Source organism: Ruditapes philippinarum, unplaced genomic scaffold, assembly GCF_026571515.1.
Source record: "Ruditapes philippinarum isolate M1 unplaced genomic scaffold, ASM2657151v2 ctg4599_1_1_1_1, whole genome shotgun sequence".
NCBI lineage: Eukaryota > Metazoa > Mollusca > Bivalvia > Venerida > Veneridae > Ruditapes > Ruditapes philippinarum.
The window spans coordinates 31,428-43,983 of record NW_026865769.1 but is presented as its reverse complement, the minus strand read 5'-3'; positions in this window follow the sequence as shown (position 1 = coordinate 43,983).

Genomic DNA, 12,556 nt, shown 5'->3' with positions numbered 1-12,556 from the left:
AATGATCCCGAAGGACCAGAAAAACACTGAAGTGAAGTACGGGGCAACTTTTTACAACTGCCACACGGCACTTGGCACCTGCTGTTGTGAAGTATTAAAATCTGGAAACAAAATGATCCCTCGGAAGCATTAATCACTACAAAATTACATAAGAATTGCAGACTCGGTTTGATTGAGTCTGTACATGAGGGATAATGAACAAGTGCAAAAAGTTTTTATTCATACTGAAAATACCGTATTAAAGATTGTACATATGTGCTACGGATAAGTATTTTCTTGATTTCGGAAAGGAAATCTCGGTGGCCGCTTTAAAATCCTATTTTTGCAAATATTTTGCAATGATACCAATAAGAATATTGGATGTTTTTACATTATCAATAAAATTACTCCCTTGAAGTTGGTCATTGTTTCCCCTAAAAATTTCCAAATCGCCGATGTTTCTCAGGAATATATGATAAACAAGATCAACAAGGAAAGGCGGCGCTCAATGAACGCAACCCTACTTATTAGTACATGACCCAGCAACAAGAACAAGTGGCAAGAAGCTCAGGCGGACCCCAAACAAAACATAGGACAGGGCACTAGGCATAGCACGGACAGGCTAATCACTAAAATGTCAAAAATGATAAATAATTTGTAACTGATAAGAACACGATGTTAAATAATAAGGTAATGCACAAGTTATCTTCATCATAAATGGTAAAATCAGCAATTTTCAAGTGATGTTGCTAATGACAAAACTTTTGTAACAAATACAACATATATTTGTTATGAAAAATGCCGTATGTTGTCCTTCAGTTTTATTTAAAAATATGGGAGAGGCGCCGTTTTATACCTGTCCGCAATAGAAGGTCGTAAATACTCCGAGAGGGGCGGGGCGTTATGCTTGACTTAAAATCGTTTAACTTTGTGAATCTACTTTTGTCATTTTAAACATGTTACTGTGTTAACGTACTCTTGTAGTTCTACAACTGGTAACACGTTTTCTTAAACTCTATTTTCCGTATTCGAGTTTTACATTTCATTTGTATATTACAGATCTATAAGTGTGCAAACATGCGTATGTATTGCATGCAATGGAAGATACGAACTTGTAAATTTGTTGTCGTTTTAGATGTTAGGTCAGTTGTTACGATATATATGTAAACTTGTTATATAAAGGCGGTAACCTTCAATTAAAAGATTGAATTAAGAGGCATACAATAAAAATGGTAGGCATACAAGTTCGCATTTTCAAAAGTCATTTTAAAAAGGAACACTTTACATGTCTGGAATTTTGGCAACGAACGCCCTCCATAGATTTAGGGACAGGACGAATGTCATTTGATATACCGCGGGTATATTCGTTAATCTATCAATACACACATGTGCTTTGTCCAAGACTCGCACTCCCGATCACATGTCCGAAGTCAGAGGCCCTACTGTTTTCATACTTACTGATATGTAAAGAGAAGGTATTTTCCCCTTTTCTGTATCTAACTGAACCAGCCCATTTCGGTTCAATTAGATGTCCTTACTGACGTTTAGTATATTGTACCATTTTCGGCCTACATTCTGACATTTAATATCGCTTTTCGTCATCTGTTTTCACAAAATACAAGTCATATAAGGGTATCATGACGATTTAAAGGATCCGGGTTTTTTATGCATTTAAATCCATTTTAATGTTAAAAAAACAATTGGTAAAATTAGTTTCTGTAATCCGATAGGGATTTAAAGTTTATTTATTGACCGACCGTATAACCAGCTAAAAGGTGTCTCCAAAAATTTATAAATGAAAAGTACATTTTTCTTTTCATTAGGGAAGGTCCAGTAATGGATTAAACAAAATACAGATTATCAAATGATATGTGTAATTGATGACTGGTTTAAAGTGTTAAGAGCTTCGTACTCGGTTCCTTATTGGGAAAGTCCGGGTCAAGTCGAACCTGATATAGCCCTTCAACTGACAACACTTTATGGTTTCTGGCTTTTTCAATACGGTGTCAAGTGTAATGAATGGATCATATTTAAAATAATAATGTACATATGCTTGGGTAACGGTTTTACTAAAGAGCTACATAAATATAGATGGCGCTTTTATGCCAACGAAACGTGATCGGAAAGCAAATAACGCTGTAATATAACCCTCGCTGGGCTTGCTAAAGAAATAAATAATCATATAGAGAATGACGGAGCAGTCCCATTAAAGGATTCTTTACATATGAAGATCAAATTTCTGAAAATCAATACAACATCAAACTGACTGCGTGCTATTGATTTAAAACAAGATATTTTCATGGTCTAAAATCCATCTGAATTGTAAGCACCCCGTCCATGTCTCCTATATCATTTTTGGTGTAATCAACTAATGGGGGAAATGTCTTAAGTAAACTGATTTCTATATGAAGTTTCTGTTCGTTTCGTTGTCTAAGATATCGTTTTCATTTCTGGACATTATTTTTAAACTTTGGAATCCATCAATTAAACCATAGCTGACCAGTAACAAAATAAAATGTTAAGTTGATAATTTATATGCATATTGGTTAATCTATCTACATTGTATTAAATAATTAGTTAGTATTTCGAATATTGGGAACGTTTGCGTTTGAAAACTATAAGTAACCTTAAAGTGATTCTACTGAGGTTTTTGACATGACGGGACTGGAAATGAGTTTTGAAATTGTTGTTTAATTTGCTGAAGGTCTAGACCATTAACTTGTGTACAAAACTTCAGATCATTCGCTCACTCCATTTTTTTTTCAGAATAATTATTCGAATGTGAAGAATGACCCAAAGTTGTAACGCTTTTTACTCGAATCAGTCTTATGATAGAACATGTACATAAATACAATTTTCAATTTATTTCGGAGTATATTTTCTACTTATCTTTTGCATATCTTCATGTTTAAAGTGCCTCAGGTGACCTATGTATGAATTTCAAATTTTTGAAACCTCGTTGAAATGCCTTTTAATAAATAAGTTAGAATTAAGGTTATTATTCCTTAGTCTTAGTATGTGACAGTGTTGAGATTTCGTTAAAGACAGACTCCAACCATTAAAAGCCTTTTCTGCACATATTTTGATCTCCATTTGCAAAAAAGAATGTTTAAAAAGACAGCAAAATAGAAATAAGATGCGTTTTCATTTTTATTTAGCTTATTACCAATTATAACGAACGATCAAAATATACTTATAGACAGTCGTTTTAACTTGATAGTTCACTTCTAATTATAAAAAAACACACAATCATACTCGTGCCTCTGCACACAACTCTACGTTTGTCTTAAGTTTACAATGCCAACATGATCTGTCAAAGAACTTCGGAAAATCAGATATTGATGATGAGATAATTGCACGATATTTGAGTCCCTTGAAAAATTTAAATCTTATGTGCAGATTATCTGTTACAAATATGGTATTCGACGCATTTTGTTGAGGTCATTAAACGTGATATTTCCTAGATTTCAGCATTCTGTCACAATACACTTTACCGTTAGTTGATATGTGTCTTAGACTAAGTGTTCATTCTATAAGACATTTATAACTAAATAAAATAATGTTCAGAATGCGTTTTTATTCTGTTTTATGGCTTCTTTGTAGCCCTTCCTGATCATTTACTCGTGTACGTTAGTGTTAAAGATTGAATACCGATAAAGCCGGTGCTAGAGGGCGTGTGAGATCTTGCACTTTTAATGTAATGATTGCTAGCAGCATGGATTCAAACCCCGTCAGGGGCCAGTCGTTGTTTCCTTGAGCAAGAAACTTTACACTAATTGCTCAGTACTGGTTGGTTCCATGAACGTGTTCGAAAGTGTGTCTATAAGCTTCTAGCTTCCTACACTTCAGCGGGATCACTACTTTTCGTTCCGAGATTTTTGTCATGACTGTACTGTACCGACCTACATCCTTTTTATCTATGCATATTTCATAATAATATCTCCTTTGAAAAAAATTAGCCTTTTGTCGTCTGGTTGTTCCAACATATCAAGGTGACTTTGACATGTTAGATTTTCTTTTTGGTTAAATGATAGGGTACCAACATTCAGCATAATTTTGATAATTCAAAGTCTTTGGTAATTTCAAGAACACATGATATGTCAGTTACGCACCTATATTGGAAATAGTTTAAATCCGTCGACATCTATTTCAACTGTTGCTGCAGCAAAGGTTTGAGAGAGAGTTTAATCTTTACTAGATGAAACGGTCAATAGAGATTACCTGTCACTGTATAACATTATCTATGTCACAGGCAGTTGTTAAAAATTAGCATCACTCTTGATCAGTGTCTATTAATACCTTTTTCACATTTCCTGCTTTAATATCATAATATTATGACTGTTGGTTAAAATGCACATATCTGGAAAAACGACCAAAATAATGTATGTTTGTTCTAGCAAGAACTTCATAGTTTCAGCAAACTTCTGATACACTAACATATCACAATCGTATGAACAATATACTTTCCGATGGATAGTCGTTTATCCATTCAGTCAGTATGACAATCATTTTATCAGTTCTGTAGTAGAAGATGTTTAAAGGTTTTTCTATTTTTAGCTCTGTTGACCCCTAAAAGGGGCCTATTGAAATGACATGAGCAAATTCAAGTGTAACTGTCACAAGGATGCTACAGACCAAATTTGAAGTAAATCTGCCCAGCGGTTTCAGAGAAAAAGACGATTGTTGACGCTTGACGACGGACGACGGACGCCGGAGTATCCCCCTTAGATACTAATAGCTCACCCTGAGCCTTCGGCTCTGGTGAACTAAAAATGCAGACTCGGTTTGATTGAGTCTGTACATGAGGATAATGAAAATGTGGAACATCCCTCACGTGCACGTACTCTAGCACTGGCCTGAGCGGTACTCAATTTTCAACACTTAAAGTGTTGGAATCATTGATCCCGAAGGACCAGAAAATATAACACCACTGAAATTACATAGCCAACCAACGAAAACATCATCTTACGTTAATGTAACTTAATTTTAAGGGATATCATTTAAAGGTATGGCGTTATATAAAAACAGATCTCTATACTATCAACAACAACGGCACAGTCATTACCATAAAATGAACTCCTCATTTAAAAGCTTTACTCACAGATAGGATGCAAGTGCTTTTCAAAGACTATTGAAAAATCTTTTGACTTTCATAAAAATTGTTTTGCTACATAAAGATTGTTTTGCTAAATTCTGAAGATTTTGCGTAACACGATATACATTTAAAAGCTTCTTTTACAAAAAGGATGTTAGTCCTTTTCAAAGAACGTTAAAACGATCTCTTGACTTTCATAAACAAATATGTTGCTGAAAACTGAAGATTGGGTGTATCATGATTCTAAATACAAAATAACGCTTTCATCTCTTCATATTTTTTAATTTTGTTTCACTTATTGTTAAATATTTAAATATAAATAAATAAAAATGGTTGTAATGTTTTTGTTGGTGCAACAGCTATTGCAAATAGAATATGGACATAAGTAAGCCTCAGCCTTTAGAATAATAACTGATTTCAGTGTTGTTACATTTTTCTGGTCTTTCGGGATCACTTTATTCTAATACCTAATTGACTTCAAAGTTGAATCCTAAAACAGTGCAGGTGTATAAGAGATTTTTCCACTTCTGTCATCTCACATAAACATGATAAATAAAAACCAAGTATATATTTCCCATCTTTTACTATTTTGCTTTCGAGGGGTGTCCCATATTTCAGATTTTGTCTTGTTATAAGTGTAAGTTTTCATTGATATTTTAACTTATATACATGTATGTATTAAACATTTTGTATATCAATATAAAGCAATGAAAGCATTAAGGAAAACTAAGGTTGAGATATCTAGTAATCGCGACATTTCATTTTGTAAGGTCACCAATGCTGTTGTTTCTATTACGTCTGTATGACTATATCCCAACAGTAATGTTGAATAAGTTAATTTGATACGAAAATAATTACATAAAAATGAAAAGATTAATAAAGCGTATACCTCTTTTTAAATATTGATAAAGGCAGTTTTGTGTTTCCATCGCACAGCCAGTTTAATCAGATTGCCTTTTGTTCTCAGGGAAGAGCACAGGATTTTGTTGCAAAAACTTTTGGCCCAACACTTTTGTATATTGTGTAATTATGTTGATGTAAAAGTATTGATGTATAGTTTTATACGCATAAGATATTGTGAAAGTAAAGCTTTTATTCTCATTAAAATCATTCAAACAAAAATGGCAAACTACCAAATACAAAGATATAAGATATACAGTTAGTTAAGGATTCTTTTAGAGCGCAAGCTGCATTAAAAGACGGTCTTTGACACCCAACCAGTATGACTTTTATCATTGTAATATCTCGACACGATAATGCTGACGTCGGCGGAACTGTAGACGTTTGTGTTCTCAACAACAACTATACGTATTTTATTCCATCTGAAAACTTTTAGGTATTAAAAGCCTTACTACAATAATATATATAAAGTTTGTTTCTATAAAGATCTAACAATTGCTGTTGTCATCAATAGCTATAACTGTCACCAGATTCATGATTTCAAATATAAATAGCGGATCATCACGCACTTTAAAGGCGTAGTTTCTATTTTAATCGAACAAAATCGAAGACATTTGACCGGCAGAACATTTTCTTGACTTCTCAAATTACATGAGTCCATCAATTTTATCTGGGAATTTTACCGGCATCGAAATCCAAACCTGATTTCATTTAGAAAAAGTTATTTTCTATAGCTTTAAGCACGTCATAGTGTCTCATATTTCCTAGAAAAATTATATTTCACTTTCAGAGAAAACATTTCTTTTGGTCGTTATATAATCTGTTGAATACACTAATCTGTGTAATGTATTAATGCCTTGTATATATTTATATTTTTCTCTCTCTCTCTTTCTCGTCGTGTGGAGTGTACTTTGTATTATACATATTATCTTAGATAATACCCAAATTGTAGTAAATATACAGTTACATGTATAAAGGTTGAAGTGTGAATCAGTCAAATATTATTCTATTTTTATCTTATGAGTGCTTATGATTTTAAAAAACTGATTTTTTAGATCAAGTCCAGTATGTACATTTCGTTGACTTTTCTCGGACATCATGATTTACGATTTGTATTTGTAACAAAATAAGATAGTTGAATACCTTAAGCAATGATGTTAACATTGGCAATTATATAAGTATAGGAGTAAGAAAAGAAACTAAATAATGTTACGTTTAAAATAGACAAAATGTCAGATGTCGAAAATATCCGTTTATATTACTGGTACAAATAAGAACAAACTTCATATTCATTTTATTAGATTAATGCATTGACTGTAGGGATGTAAATGTCATCTAGATGTTCAAACATTTAAAAGAGAAATTGACGTGTTTTTTCTGTGTGATAAAAAGATTGGATACCTGCCATTATAGCACAATTTAAAGTCTCTGTCAATTGCATTTAATTTAACACTTTCCATTTACAGTTTCATTTACAAACTATACTTTGACGATACAGTCGTAAAACATTAAGTTCTTATACTATTCTTAGTGCTGAATTAAAATTAAATGTTCTTGTCTTGATTCCAACTAATCAGTAAATATTATAACAAAAGTATTGAGACAAATATAAGGGCCATCATGGCTGCCTGTATTCCTTTACTTTGAGGACCATACGCCGCTTTTAATGGAATGACACAAACGTGTCACATTGAAGTTTTCGTAATAACCGCAGTATGATTAATTTTATGATATAATGTTTATTGGTCATAATGAACATGTCTGTCATTGTTTCAAAAAGGTAATTGCTTACTAGCAATTTGTCAATGAGCTGCTATTTTATTGTTTCAGAAATTAACTTATAGACCTTCTCATCAAAGCTGTATGAACATAAAATCTTCCGAGGCGTCAGCATAAAAAATCAGTTTGACATCCTTTATATCAGAATACATTGTATTACCTTTACTTGTGACTTTGTGTTACTAGTATTATGAGACGCCATTCATGCTTTTATATTATATCAAAGTTTCTTTTTAAAGCGGGTCTCAATAATACTCCACTATCACATATTGTTAGCCATTGGAAGCGCACTCTTACGTTAAAGTATTTTATAGTTTAAGGGTTATAATTTTAAGATACGGCTCTATATTAAGAAATAGTTCAACCTACTCGATTTTTATTGATCAGTCTTTGATTAAAATGAATTCCTCTAGGTAAATTAACATTTGAAAGCTTTTTAACATACAAGAAGATGCTAGTGCTTTTCAAAGAGCTTTACAAGACCTATGAAATGTTTTGCTGAAGGCTGAAGATTCGGCTCACAAGATATTAAGGACAAATAAGTAAACAATAAATATATGGAGAGAAAGAAAAGATAAACAAGGTGTGATAAATAACTTTTGAACTTTTTTTAGAAGTGAGATAATTGCATGATATTTGAGTCCTTGAATTTTAAATCTTTTGTGCAGATTATCTGTATTCCACTCATTTTGTGGAGGATATCAAATATGATATATTTCCTAGATAATTTCAGTATTCGTATTTGTAACAATATACTTTAGTTTATATGTGACCGTTTTAATTTATATTATTTCACACATTACATGTCCCTCTCCTTTCGCAGCCCTTGTGTCCACTCCAGGTTTTGTTTGGTACCTTCTGGGTGCCCTACTTGGGTATGTCGGGGAGCTGCGTCCTGTGAACGTTGCCTTTACCTTATTATTGATCTTTATTCTTGTTTTTTTGGACTATTTGTTCATTTTACAAGACATTTAGAAACTAAATAAATGGCTTCGTTATAGTCCTTCCTGATCATTTACTCGTGTACGTTAGTGTTAAAGATTGAATACCGATAAAGCCGGTGCTAGAGGGCGTGTGAGATATTGCACTTGTATCTCTCATGTACAGATTCAATCAAACCAAGCCTGAAATTTACATGTTATATTTGTGTTTTCATTGCTTCAGAGGGATCACTACTTTTCGAGATATTTTTGTCATGGCTGTCCTGTACCGAGCTAGATTCGTTTTATCAAAGCATATCTCATGACGATCATATCCTTTGAAAAGTGCAATGAGCCTTCTGTCATCTGGTTGGTTCAACATATTAAGTTGACTTTGACATGTTAGATTTTCTTTTTGGTTAAACGATAGGGTACTAACATTCAGCATAATATTGATAATTCAATGTCTTTGGCAATTTCAAGAACACATGATATGTCAGTTACGCACCTGCCTGGAAAATTGTTTAAATCCGTCGACCTCTATTTCAACTGTTGCTGCAGCAAAGGTTTGACCTACTAGTGGAAACGGTCAATAGAGATTACCTGTCGTCATGTGTTTCTAACTGTATAACAATTTCTCTGTCAGACAGTTGTTAAAGAATTAGGATCACTCTGGATCAGTGTCTATAAATACCTTTTTCACATTTCCTGCTTTAATATCATAATATTATGACTGTTGGTTTTAATGCACATGTTGATAAAAAAAACCGGCCAAAATAATATAATATATGTTTGTACTAGCAAGAACTTCATAGTCTCAGCAAACGACTGATACACTTACATATCACAACCGTATGAACAATATACTTTCCGATGGACAGTCGTTTATCCATTCAGTCAAAGAAATCAGTATGACAATCATTATATCAGAATACATTGTATTACTTTTACTTTTGGTTTCTGACTGGTGAGACGGTGAGATTTTATATTGGTATTTTGTGGTAATGATGCCATTCATGTTTTCATTTTTAAGTTTCCTTTTAAAACAAATCTCAATGATACTCCAATATCACACATTCGAAATTTGTCTGGTCCGCCGTAAGCATTAATCACAACAAAACTACATAACAATTGCAGACTCGGTTTTATTTAGTCTGTACATGAGGGATAATTAAAACGTGCAACATCTCTCACGCCCCTTAGTACAGCCCTGAGCGGTACGATTTTTTTTCAACATTTAATAGTGTTGAAATCATTGATCCCGAAGGACCAGAAAAATATAACACAACTGAAATTACATAGCCAACCAACGAAAGCACCACCATACGTTAATTTTACTTACGTTTTAATGATATCATTTAAAAATACGGGGCTATACAAAAACAGATCTCTATACAATCAACTATAACGGCACAGCCATTACCATGAAATGAACTCCTCATTTAAAAGCTTTCCTCGCAGATAGGATGCTAATGCTTTTCAAAGAGTATTGAAAAATCTTTTGACTTTCATAAAAATTGTTTTGCTAAAATCTGAAGATTTGGCGTAACATGATATACATTTAAAAGCTTCTTTTACAAAAAGGATGTTAGTGCTTTCAAAAAAAAACGTTAAAACGATCTCTTGACTTTCATAAATAAATATTTTGCTAAAAACTAAAGATTGAGTGTAACATGATTCTACAGACAAAATAACACTTTCATCTCTTCACATTTTTCAACTTTATTTTACTTAATATTGAAAACATAAATAAATAAAAATGGCTGTAGTGTTGCGTTGATGACCAGATTTAGATTGATCAGGAGTGCCATCTATGAGTACATTTAAATAGGTGGTTTTGAAATATTTCCATGTTCAGACCGAGATTCATGAAGTGTTCACCCGACAGCAGGCTGTTTAAATTTTCAAAGCCATTTTATATTTTAACTCATTACCTTTAAAAATTAACAAAAGAAAATAATGAAGAAATATAGTTCGACAATAGAATGAAGAAGTATGTGACATTACTTGAAAATCCTTTCTTTCAAATAAAGAATAATAACAGCTCCTATCATTGGCCAAACAAGAAGCATTTCATAAGAGACGACGTCTCTAACCGGCGTCGCCAGTAATAGAAGTAGAATAAGTAATACCAAAATAAGCACAACAAGAATTCATCAATCTGCTTATATTTATCTGCTTATATTTAGAGGGGTTTCTGTAGGTACAACTGCTATTGCAAATGGAATATAGATTGTATGTTTTTGGAATATAAACTCATCAAAGTGTTGTTACATTTTTCTGGTCTTTTGGGATCATTTGATTCCAATACCTAATTAAGTTGAAAGTTGGATCTTGGCCCAACACTTTTGTATATTGTGTAATTGTGTTGATGTAAAAGAATTGATGTATATTTATATATGCAAATAAAATATTATTAAAGTAAAGCTTTTTTTCTAAAAATCATTCAAACAAAAAAATGGCAAGCTACCAAATACAAAGATATAAGATATACAGTGATTTAAGGATTCTTTCAGAGCGCAAGCTGCATTAAAAGAAGGTTTCTGACATCCAACCAGCATCACTATTTACATCGTAATATCTCGACACGATAATGCTGACGTCGGCGGAACTGTAGACGTTTGTTTTCTCAACAACAACTATTCGTTTTGTATTCCATCTGAAAACTTTTAGGTATTAAAAGCCTTACTACAATAATATATAAAAGTTTGTCCCTATAAAGATCTAACAATTGTTGTTGTCATCAATAGCTATAACTGTCACCAGATTCATGATTTCAAATATAAATAGCGGATCATCACGCACTTTTAAGGCGTAGTTTCTATTTTAATCGAACAAAATCGAAGACATTTGACCGGCAAAACATTTTCTTGACTTCTCAAATTACATGAGTCCATCAATATTATCTGGGAATTTTACCGGCATCGAAATCCAAACCTGATTTCATTTAGAAAAAGTTATTTCTATAGCTTTAAGCACGTCATAGTGTCTCATATTTCCTAGAAAAAATATAATTCACTTTCAAACAGATATAGAAAACATTTCTTTTGGTCGTTATATAATCTGTTGAATACACTAATCTGTTAAATGTTTTAATGCCTTGTATATATTTATATTTTTCTCGTCGCTTGAATTCTACGTTGTACATGTATAATATTAGTTATAAAGATTTATGGTCCCATATAAACGGTTGTTTGTATATATGTAATAGTAAATATACAGTTACATGTAAGAAGATGTTGGAAGTGTGAATCAGTCAAATATTATTCTATTTTCATTTTATGAGTGCTTATGATCAAGTCCATTATGAAGCATGATATATACATACATTTCATTAATTTTTCTCGGACATCATGATTTACGATTTGTATTTGTAGCAAAATAAGATAGTTGAATACCTTAAGCAATGATGTTAACATTGGCAATTATATAATATAAGAGTAAGAAAAGAAACTAAACAATGTTACGTTTAAAATAGACAAATTATAAGTATATCTCAGGTATGTTTTAAAATGTCAGATGCCGAAAATATCCTTTTATTTTACTGGTACAAATAAGAACAAACTTCAAATCATTTTATTAGATTAATGCATTGACTGTAGGGATGTAAATGTCATCTATTTGTTAAAAGAGAAATTGACGTGTTTTTTTCTTTGTGATAAAAAGATTGGATACCCGCCATTATAGCACAATTTAAAGTATCTGTTTAAGAGATGTTCTTTATTTGTTTCAGAAACTTTCTTTTTTCATATGAAAAGGGCGTCAGTGACAGCATAAAAGTTCAGTTTGACATCCATAATGTCAGAATGCTTTGTAGTACCTTTACTTTTGATATCTGACAGTTAAGAATTGATACTGTGTTATATGAGATGACATTCATGTT